Source organism: Haliaeetus albicilla, chromosome 3 (assembly GCF_947461875.1).
Source record: "Haliaeetus albicilla chromosome 3, bHalAlb1.1, whole genome shotgun sequence".
Taxonomy (NCBI): domain Eukaryota; kingdom Metazoa; phylum Chordata; class Aves; order Accipitriformes; family Accipitridae; genus Haliaeetus; species Haliaeetus albicilla.
Genome location: NC_091485.1, coordinates 56202774 through 56214846, shown reverse-complemented (window position 1 = coordinate 56214846; position 12073 = coordinate 56202774). Strand labels below are relative to the sequence as shown.

At 33.6% G+C, this 12073-nt stretch overlaps 1 protein-coding gene across 2 annotated transcripts in view; it reads right to left on the bottom strand.

The window, feature by feature from the left end:
* The window catches only part of ZFPM2 (zinc finger protein, FOG family member 2), a 322662-nt gene that overhangs the window by 304558 nt on the left and 6031 nt on the right, over positions 1-12073 (bottom strand). The window lies entirely within an intron of this gene.

Below are 12073 nucleotides of genomic sequence, written 5' to 3'. Positions count from 1 at the left end.
ACTTACCTCCATCAGTGACCCCTTAGTGCTAAGAAATCCCTATTTAAGCTGATCTGATTCAACCTTTTACAGTACCACACTCCAGGAGCTCCCCATGCAGCCCTCACGTTCATTTATAGCAGCGAGAAGACCTTCATCTCTAGTAACAAGTAAAATCAAGGAGGGAGGAAAATAAACTTTGCAGTTTTGTTTTTGCTTCTTAGTCACACTTCACATCTTTTTCACAGAGCACTATCAAGCAAAAAGGGCACAAACCCAATGCCCTTAAAGTCATTAATAGGGTGGCCAAAACAACTCTTGTTACTAAGCTTATTTGCTCTTTTCATTCTCCAGTGACTAGTGACACAAAACAAAGGTAGAATGCCAGATACAACACAACTATGAAGGACTGTCCTCGATTTCTTGAAAATTTGCCATTGATTCCAATATGGCATAACTTCAGCAACTTTGCTGAAAAGTTCCAGTTACTTATTTAGAAAATAAGTATTCTGAAACTATTTATAGAAATTGTGAATTAAAAGTTGTAATTTCCCAGCTGTTATGAGACAGCGGTACTATATCTGATGATACGTTTTTTAAAAAACAAAACAAAACAAACCACAATTGAAAAATGGCTAAGATACTGCTAATGTTTTGTAGGAGGACTGTTCTTCACTCTAGAAATACTCTTCAAAATAGGAAAATAATAACTAACTTGCAGACAATAAAACAAATTTAGGTCTTACTACTTACATTAATGAAGAAAAGCTAATAAAACACTGCCATTCAATTGTTAGAAAAGTACTTCCTTTAAGGTAATACACATAAATACATAACAATAGTTATATTTCCAATCCCGTAGTCACAGCCAGCAGAACACCGAGATACACTTTTTCTATCCTTTCTATTTACTGGCAATTTTAAAAAGTGTTTCGGAGGTCAAGTGGGATAACTGAGAACCAGGGTCTTCTCCCAAATTCACCATTCCCAAATTTATACCATTTACCCAAATGACAATCACCAACTTCTTCCCATGTGCCTGGCACAACAAGCATATATAAGGCTTAGCCTAATTATCCATTTAGTGAATCCTGGAAGGGTCATGTGGCACTACTTTTACATAATTTCTGTTCACTCAGCAAACTATTGGCCTTTGGAGTCCATTTAGTCCCTTTAACTGTACAGGCAGACCAGCTATATATGTCTGAGATCTATTTATTTCTTATATATATATTTATGAGAATGTGAGCAATCTCTTCTTGGGCTGGCTTTTCTTTATTAGAATGATGTGATCAAGGCAATAGGCTCCATCTTGCTTTTTTATTAAGAGGTATTTCTACAACTAGCAAACTTTACTGGAGAGACGAGTAAGGTTAAAAGTACTCCAAAAACTGTATTGCATAAGGTAGAACAGGTCTTAAAGGCCCTAGGTTCTATTCTAGACTCTAACAGTACCTGCCTGATAATTTCCAGTCTGTGGCTTAAAGTTTTGCCAAAAACTGGGTAATGATACTGATTGTTCTTCGAAGAGGAAAAATACAAAGGAGCAAACTAGTATTATGTACTGAATGATAAGGGAATGTAAGAGAAGTACACATAAGCTTCACACAAAAATGCAACAAAGTCTGTCTACAAATTCCACCTACAGAATACTCCCTGTTAGTAGCCAAGAACACAAATAATAACCTGTAAATCACTCTCCATTAATAGAGGATATATGGCCTTACCATTGCTGCTTGGTAGTTTTCTTTTAACACCAGAAAGCGCCCAGGAAAAATGGAAAGGCCATACATGTATTATTAAGATATTTTTAGTCTACAGAGTATGGAATGTGTCCTCCTCTTACTCTGTCAAAATATAATTCCTATAGCAAGGTCATCAATGCTGTATTTCAAAAGTGAATCTGTTACTCAGTAACAACTGCTCCACTTCAATAGAGATTAAGTAATTATCATCAGATAAGTAACTACCATCAGATACGAGGGATGAACCACTCAGTCAATCAAAATGCAAAAAAAAGGAATGGCATAATAATCTAAATATATATTTGCTGTTATATGCAGGTTATCACATGCATAACATCTTGCCATTGCATGAACTTACAATTAGAATGAGCAGTGCATCCTTAATGTGTAACACAAAATGGAATTCAAACATTAATTCCACATACTTCACTAATCAAGTATTATTTCATAGAAAATGCAGAACATTTAACACACTCTCCTGAAGTTCCTCTAATAAGTTGCCTAATACTTAATTAAACACCAAAATACAGACATCAGAGGTGCCTACAACTTTTCTTAACACTTCACATACAAATGCAATCACATAATTCAAGTATCAAAATATATTTGAATGTAAAAATCTATCAAAGCTTTCAATAATTATGGCTTACAGATTTTCAGTGTTCCTGTATATAATACAAACAAGTTCTATGCTATTCCCTCCCAAAAGAAGAAAGAAAAGGAAGGAAAAAAAAAAAAAGGTATTATGTTGTCTTAAATTCCCTGGGTTCACTTATTTCTTTCTCTTTGCTCTCGAACGAAGAAACAGTGCTTCCTTCTTCATACTTCCCTTCTAGGAAAAGATAGAAATCTCACAAATTTTTTGAGGCTTTTCTCATGTTTAAGAGCATTCAAGTCATCCTTCACAAAAACTGAAATGTAATGTAAATAAGCAAGAATACAATACCAAATATTCAACATCTTACATAGAAGAACTTAGAATGTAAAAGCTAAAGCATAAAAGTCAGGACTTTTTGTGAAAACCTTAAAAACAATGAAAGAAAAGGAGATGACCACATATGGGCAAAATATTGTTCTATGAATAATTCAATCAGAACTAAACCAAGTGTTGTGTGATAGGTCAGTTCCCATACATACATTTTACTTTCACTGAATCTTACATTCTATTTTTCAAAAGGCTGAGAACAAACATCATGACTCACTTCCATGCAAAACTTTCTACCCCTGCCAATTTTATTTCATCTCTGTGTCCATTTCTTATACAGGTAATTTTCAGAAATTCAAAACCCTTCATTTACAGTCTTGTTTTATATTACTTCTATTAGAAAATGATTCATGATCTTTATAAATGAAGTCCAGTTTTCCATATGCATGCTTTCTTTGTAACATTATATTGTTATACATTCTGGTATATTATAAATAAGAGCTATACAAAGCAATTAGGCATACACTGAAGATGCATCATCCTTAAGGTGCAAAAACCCCTATCAGACTTGGCATTAGCCTTTGTTGGTTTTTTTTTCTTAAAATCACTCAGAATGTAAAACATCTGATATGTGTGAAAGAGGAACTGGTTTTGGCACAGCAGTTCGAAAATTCAAAACTTAGGATAACAACCTAGGGGAGATAAACTATGTATGATTGTGCCTATAACAGTGTAACATTAAAATCTAAGGCACAGAACCTATTTCTAAGACAAAACTCCACACCATTAGTAGCAGCTTAATAAAACAGGCACGGCATACTCTTCAAGTTCAGAGGTTTCATTGTCGCTCCCCTATTTATGATCTTGCTATAAAGTAAGATTTTAATCTGAAATGAAGTATTTCTGCAGGTCTTTTGGAAGACAGAAAGGAAAATCTTCTAAGAGCTATACTTGGCTATTTTAACACACATTAAAGTCCAAGGTATATAATGCATTTATACTAAACACATATGGAAATTTCCTGTAAAAGGAGGATAACAGTATAGCTTAACGACAGAAATGGGCATGAAAGAATCTGGATGCTACTCCTGACAGCACTAGTTAGGGCATATTATTAACTGATTTCAGCAAGAGCTGTAGGTGTTGAGAATCTCTTAACATCAGGCATCAGTATCTAATGCAAACAAACAAAATCAAAAAAACTCCAGGGACTGAAAAGTATGGACCACAGTAGGAAACCTAAAACTTAAGCTTTCATTTTTCTATTACTGAAATGGAGGTCGTATTTCCAGAGTTTGTGTGTTTCAAGGGGTCTGTTTAAGATACAGCATACAAGATTACTTGAAAATTTCAAAAATAATTACTTCACAATTTCAAGATACTTGCTAATTAATAATATCTTTACCTGCAGAATGTTTTTTCTTCAAACAAAATAAATGTATTTTATAATAAATTGCTGCTATACATCAAGTTACATGCCTCAATTAATACTATTTTCTCACATATATTGAGAAACATATATACACACGTTTATTTAAATAAGTATAGATTTAATGGATTCTTAAAAAAGATATTGCTAAAAATAGTTCTCAAGTTCAAATTAATAGGCAAAACACTTCCATACATGCAGACACACAAAACTTTCTATTTAATTTGTGACTATTTATTTTTAGAGATTTTTTTCTGACATGACCTGTTACAAAGATGGTTATTCAAATAACTTCTTGCAAATATGAACTGCCATTGAAGAATCACGTATCAGTTTAGTTTTCAGTTCACCACAGATAACAACAGTGAAGCCTCTGAAAAGATGCCAAATAATACCATCTGCATCTTGGTACTTTTAGTAACAGGAACATCTGTCCACTAAGAAATGGATAAAGACTAGCAAACTGATTTGTGAAGCATTTAAAAATGGTTTTCTTATAACAAATCAATATTTTAACAATAAATGTTATTAGTCATTCACCAATTATTTTTTATGTTTTTTAACATCCCTGCAAACAAAATCCATATCACTGCACAACTCAGCACTTCAGCAAACAGCATTCTGGAAGACTTGTGGGGCTAGATTAACATAAAACTGTACCAAGTTAAACATAAAATACAAGCCAAAACTGCAATTATTTTCCTGATGGCATCACATGAATCCGTGTTCTCAAAAGATTTTTCTATGAATGCAAAAGTGGGTTTTCAGTTTCAAAGACAAGTACATCAGTGCAAAGTAGGTATGATTCTTCTCTTATGCTGGTAATGCGTGGTCTAATGTGTACAAAGACACAAATGACTCTCATGACTTGAAAACTATTTAAGCATAGCAAGAGTAACACTCCAAAATTTTTTTCTCATTTGTTTTACAATGCAAAGGCCATACAACACTTTGACTGACAATTGATGCTGAAAAACACATTTGGCAAGAACTTGGTGGCCTAAGAATTCCATACCTGAATTTCACCTTCTTTCTTGACAGTGAAAACTTCTGAACCAACAGTCAAAGAACATCAAAATGAATGTCAGATTAATCAGACCAGTCATAACATTCCCAAAGCACACTCCCACTTAAATGAGATTTCCTAAGCTGCAGGACTAATCAAAAAATTACAGTCTAGCTGGTCTAAGTAGCTGATTGTTACTCTCCATTTCTAAGAATTGCTGATCTTGGTTATTTTGGCTACGTGACTTTTTTTTCCCCTTCTTGATTCACCAACCCTGATTTTCCTCTTTGTATAATTAAATGAGTCTCAGTTGTGAACCCTAGAGGTGTAAAACTCCCAAACTGGCAACAAAGCAGGCTACCACTTCTGGTCAGACATAAGTATATTTTGAAGGAAAGTCTAATACAGCTCTCTTCATTTTTATTAAGTATAAAATTACATCCGGCAAAACTTCAGTACAAGACTTTCAGAAAAGAACTACTTATTCTGTGATGCAACTTGTTTGTCAAAGAAACGCACCTGAAAATCTGAACCCTATCTGCAAATTATACATGGGCTTTTACAACTCATTTCAGACCACTTGTAGTAATGCTGTGAGAGTTCAGCGTAACATACGAAAACCTAACAAAGCTGTGATGCTAAAGAGATGCACCATGATACTAATAAGAATGGAAGAAGCTCTTAAACACTTCCACAGTCTCGTCTTAAATCTGCATTCATAAATACTTCCCTAGGCCTTGAGTTCTGTGTTTTAAAACATGCCTTTAACATACACCTCAAAAGAGGTTTACAAAATAGCCAGGATAAAACTGTATATTTCTTGAACAAGACCATTTTTTTATTATTTCTTAAATGAAACAGGTCCCCAGAGATTAGACAGTAAGAAAACAACCTTTCTTGAAGTATAACTAATCACTGTTCAAATGACCACCAGTTCGCCTACACTGATCACTTATTACTGGTAGCACTCCAGGTTACACTACAGGTTCTTTCATACTGCATTCCAGCTATACTATCAGCAATACAGCACCTTGCAGAATTCATCTTACTGATATTAAGCCAGCAGCATTAGCTGAGACCCAACTGTCCTTTGGAGATGTGACCCTTAAAACTCAGAGAAAAGCGATACATTATAAAGGATTTCTAGTGAGTATCAAACTGTCCAAAAATCTAAATTCAAATCCAAGCTGTCCCAATTCCAATTCTGTGGCAGTTGTACACATTTTCATGGCTGCATTGAAAATCTTTTTCATTTAAAAGCTATTATGTCTTGATACCCATTTACACATTTTTTTTCCCTTCTGTGACTATTACACAGAGAGTGCTAATTGTAAATGTGCTCAGAAAAAAAAAAACACCACAGAAAATGCCATAAACACTCATCTGTTCATGGTATGGTCATAGATTGATAAATAATCTCCAGTTTACAAAAATACACTTCACATACATAAGTTTATTTTAATGATATTTAAGTATACTCTGCTAATTGCTCTTAATCTAGTGAAAAATACATACTTCTGTATATGAGGTACAATGTGCTATCCTGTACATAATGGCTCACAGAATAACAGTATTTCACAAGCTGAAATTAATTTATCCACGTTTCATTACAGTCCCTCAATATATACGTAACATAAAACTCTCATTGCAGTCGCAGTGACAAATTTACTGTGGAAACCATTTTTTAAAATCAGAATGTTCATAAATCATGTAATGCTTTAAATTATGATGTTTTAAGTAAATACAGAAAGTAAATAGCAAAAAATAGTTATTTCTGTAATTCACTTGTCCAACAGGTATACTCCCTCTGTTTTCATTCCCTTACCTCACAACATACAGCCTTATTTTTTGTATTAATACTGACCAGATTACTTGGCCTTTCAATGGACCATGAAAAGTTAAGTCTTGTAACTAAAGAAAAACATAATCCAATAGCCCACCTTGTGGGAACCCAGCACTGCCTGACACTATACAGAAACCGACCTTTTTGTCCTTCAGACTTGCCTACCAGGCCCCATCTTCTATCGCAAAAGCCAAATCATCTGATCCCAAACTAACTGTCAACTGCTTGTGATGGTGGGGAAGCCAGACATCAATCAATCAGTTTTTATCAGAGCCACTCTTCGTTTTTCTGTTGTGCTCATCTTATCATCTGACCCAGTTGTAGCCCTGACTTCAGAAGCTTAAGTAACTTGATGACAAAATATGCGTCTGTTTGTCCAAGATGCACATTGTTAAGGAGTGCACTTGTATTTTTAGCAACTAGCTAATATTTTTTCCAGATAAACTGTCAAATATTTGAGATTTTTCTCAGTTCTTAAGTTTTTTAGTGTTCACTGAAATACGATGATGCTTTTTTGGAAAGACTATGAAGCAAGTTTGGGTTTTGTTTTTTTAAATAGAAATATATATGCACTTGCATTAAAAAATTAGGCGGTTTCCTTAAAAACTGAAGTTATTTGCAAGCCAAGGGCCTCTCAGAGGTACTCCATCCTATTCCCATACACAGTGCTATTCAATTGTACTCCAACATTGTTTGTATGAATATGGATTACTGAGACATTAAAACTGCCCAAAACAACAGTACTTCTATGGACATACAGATTTTCTCTTCTGCGTCCTACAAAACTAGAGCATTTTGTCTATGTCCATTCTGAAATGGACGAAGTACAATTAGCAGATGCAATACTTAAATACCAATTTGATTGAAAGCTTTCAAAAATGATCTGTTACTGAGTCCAAAAGTCTTTTCATACACATTTACTAACTGAAGACTGTAACATTAGAAGGTGGGAGGGAGTGGGGGCAGTTTTTTTAAAAAAAACACTGCAAATTCAGCTTTGATAATTTTATCATTGTCTTCCCTGGTTTCACAACCGTGTCCTAGTTTGATGCATCAGTTACAGATGGCTCATCTTCTTTGCATAAAGCTGCAGAAAATGTATTATGAAAGCCCTTGCTGTACTTCTTCAAAACTTTTTGGAGAAGTGATCTTTACTGCCATCTAATATGAAGCCTGAATTTGAAAGTGAAAAGTGAAGACCAAACATAAGTATCTGTAGAATATATGCATAATTTCAAGTAGATCTGACAATGTCTTTGCAAATTTTTTTTCACAATATCTTATAAACATTAACCTTCATGCCTGATAATAGAAATATAATCAAGTATTAAATAACAGGGTTCTAATGATGATTCCAATTACAGGAGTAAAACATGGCACTTCCTTTGAGGCTTGTGCTGCAACTACAAAAGTAAAAATAGTATCACCCTCTACAAAATTTCTTCTCGGCCTAAATGAACACCTCCATGTATCATCAGAAAAAGTATTTTCAAGATTATTCCATTTCAGCAAAGAAAATCTTTACAATAAACACACAAAAAAAATTCTCTCACCATATTTGGGTCTATGAGGAATTTCTTATTTTACAGTATAATTCATTCTGTTCTCATTAAAAATCACTTTTCAATAATAATTGCAAGTGTGTTTAAAAAGTAATTACATTTTTCTATATCATTTTTGCCGCAAAAATATGTAGACTTTTACTTCTCATAGATAATATGAAAAGGAACATGTATGGCACAGGGGGCAAAACTGAACCATGGAATTCCTCTGAACATAATGAAAACACTTCATTTAAACCTAGTCCCCATTCTACTCTACATTCTAATTTTACATACAGCAAACTGTTACATACCATTTGTGGTTGCGTGTATTTTTAAGCTCCTATCCTATAAGCATTTGCACATTCATTTTAAGTATTATCATCAACAAGACTGTTTCTATGAATGAAGTCGAAGAGTGTGTTCCTTAAGTTTCTCATACAATATTTTTGTACCTTCCAAAAAGGGTCAGACAGATAGGAAACCCGGTAACATGGAAAATATTGTAGTATTTTACTGCAGTTTGTATTAATTTTTATTATTTGGAAAGGAAAAATGGAAAGTGTCTGGATTCAAGAAGATTTTTACTGTCCTCTGCTATACTGAATCTAAGGTAGAAAGAACAAGTACAGTAAAAAACGGCGTGTGACATGCAGTTATATCGGCTAATCACAGACTGAAAGCTTCAAGTCTAGTTGTCTGGAAGAATAAAGCAACATCACTCTAACTCATCTATGTGAGTGCAAAGAGTAATGTATGAGAAGAGTTTATAAAGACATGTCCAAGTAACTCACTAATTACTAAAGCATTGTTACTTTTGATAACCTGTTACTAAATGGTACTCCCTTTGTAAACCTACTATAACTGAACAAACCTTGATTACAAGACTGAAAGTTCTATAAATCGATATGGTAGTACTCAAAAAATAAGGAAGTTCAAGGTCACACTCTACCTTTATTTACACACTTGCAGTTAAGAAATTGCATGAATATAAATAAAGATCGAATAGACAAATAAGCCTTCCACGAAATTAGCTCTATAAATACAAAAGGTTTCTGAGGATTACTAATAAAAGCACCATCTCACTTCCTGAACATGTTTTAAAATCCTAGCTAATTCTTCAAAATATTAAAAAATATTAGCATTTACGAAGGATGACAATGTTATGTAACACCCTTCCTCAACACAGGAAATATGGGACATATGAAAAATGAGAAGATAGATGGAAAATAAGCAGGATATGATTTATTCAACATCTGTAATAGCAGGACAGGAATATTTTTTGTTTATTATAACATTTTTAACTTACACAAACTCTTTTCATGGTTATGATTACACAAACAGTATCAGAAGCTATTAAAACATAACTGAATATTGTATACATTTATATCAAACTAAATCCCTTTTTCTTTTCTAAAAAAGAAAGATCTACTGTGACAACCGCTCGCATCTGCTACCAACTCATGATGGCATTACCCTTTCAAAGCATTAGATAAAACTGAATAATCAATGAAAAATGTCAATACCGAGAAGTGATTCCTTCTGCAGTGTAAGCTTTATGCAAGCGTTTGGGTTTTGTTTGCTTGGGGTTTTTTTAATTTTTTACAAGAACTCTTCTCCAATATTGCAAATGTACTGAATTGCTCTTAATACATTTGGGATTTCCCAAAACAGTATTTATCTGCCTCAGTAAGACACACAGATTTTTGTTACTTCACGCCCTAGGAATGAAGAAAAAAAAAAATACTATCTAGCCAATGACTAGGAGGCAAGCATATTGATACTCTTCATCTATGTCTCAAATACAGCATGTCATAAGGAGCTATCAAACAAATAAATACACACATACACTTACAAACAACTGGGTAAAGAAAGTGCACTTGTTTCTCAAAGCAAGACTTGGCCTTGTAATCATTAAGTCTTTAAAGCTCTCAGAACAAGATTTAACCACACTATGACTATATATACTAAGAATTCTCAGGTGCATTGTCTAAGATGAGTTCTTTTAAGAAGCACTTAAGAATATAGAAAAAGGGAGCTGTGACATGATAAAACGGTGTTATCAATATATTATTATCACAAACTCACAAGATAATTGTATCAACTTATAAAACTCAAAAATAACTGTAACCAGACTGCAGCGTTCAGATTTTCCATGTCTATTTGCTATTAACTCAAGAATGAATGGAACACTGATATTATTTCTCTAGACTTCTCAGACACTTTTTTGAAAAATCTCTTAAGGGAGAATGCATAATAAAATATGTTCCTTCTACCTATTCATATTCTGTGTTTCTGTGCTAATTCTATACTTATCTTCAACTAAGTGGAAGAAATCCTAACCATACATAGCGTGGGAGAAGTAATATTACTGCATGAATGCTACAGAATTTCCATACTTTTACTTTAAAACCCGTTTGTCCAATGCACAAATTACTAAACTGTAAATAATCCTGACTACACAATTCTCCTCTACCATTGTGTCATCTCAAAAAGACAATCTGACAGTAATGGTAATGACACCCTCTCAGACAAGCCTGTGGGCATTAATATTTAAATCTTACCTATCCCTTGTGATTGGAATTCAGCCTCTATTCACAAACAAAAACTAAATCAATGTTCTTAGAGTTCAAACTAGATCCCTAAACAGTTTGCCACTCTCCATGCACAGATAAGATAAACTTTCTTTGACCCAAGAGATGAAGTTGCCATGACGATCAGAGAGTCCACTTTCTATATTGATATTTTGCTGATGTAACAACAAATAGAACCAGATTCTAGGGCTGATAATGGTGATTAATTAATACTAATATTGATCCCTACAAGCAAGAGACAAGGCTATTAACTTGAAGCCTGAAAAGTCAATTGTTACCTGTGGCAGAGATACTAGCAGCTGATTTTGAAACATAATAAACAAATGTGCTATCTTTATGCTAATACCTTTAAAGGGGTACATCCCTTTCTTAAGCACAGTAATTTCACAATTCAAACTTATTATTTTAAGTAAATCTTTTCATCTGCATCCAAAGAAGAGAAATTAACTTCAAGATTTCCAACAGAAGCTATGCAAAATGCTACAAACTGAATACCTGTAACATGAACTACTAAAAGCACTCCTGAAGAATGCAGTGCAAAGAAAGCTTAAGCAGACTTTAAGACTACATAATATACATGTCATAGGATTTTTAATAAAAATTGTGAACGTACATTTATCTAGTAGGAAGCCTATTTGGTCCCTCATTTGAATAGAGAAAAATAATCAAAACCCACAGGTGAAAGCCTCACTGTGAAGATAACATCCTTGAAGGCACATCCATGCAAATCCAAGAGCAAAACTGGTTTCACCTACCGTTTAATTTACAGGCTATATTTAAATTAACCGCAATTATATCTTTGTGTTAGAGTGATTGCCCAGAAACTAAATTTGAGACACACATACTGTTAAAATACCTCATCAAGAATCTCTGAGATTCTTCCTTTGCCCTCTTTAGGAACATATTTAAAAAGTCATAAAAATCATATGTGTATAATATGAAAGAAAAAAGCTCCTCTCTTTTTTTAAAAACAAAAATCTTGTCCGTCTTCTAATTTGCTTTAGTTATCTT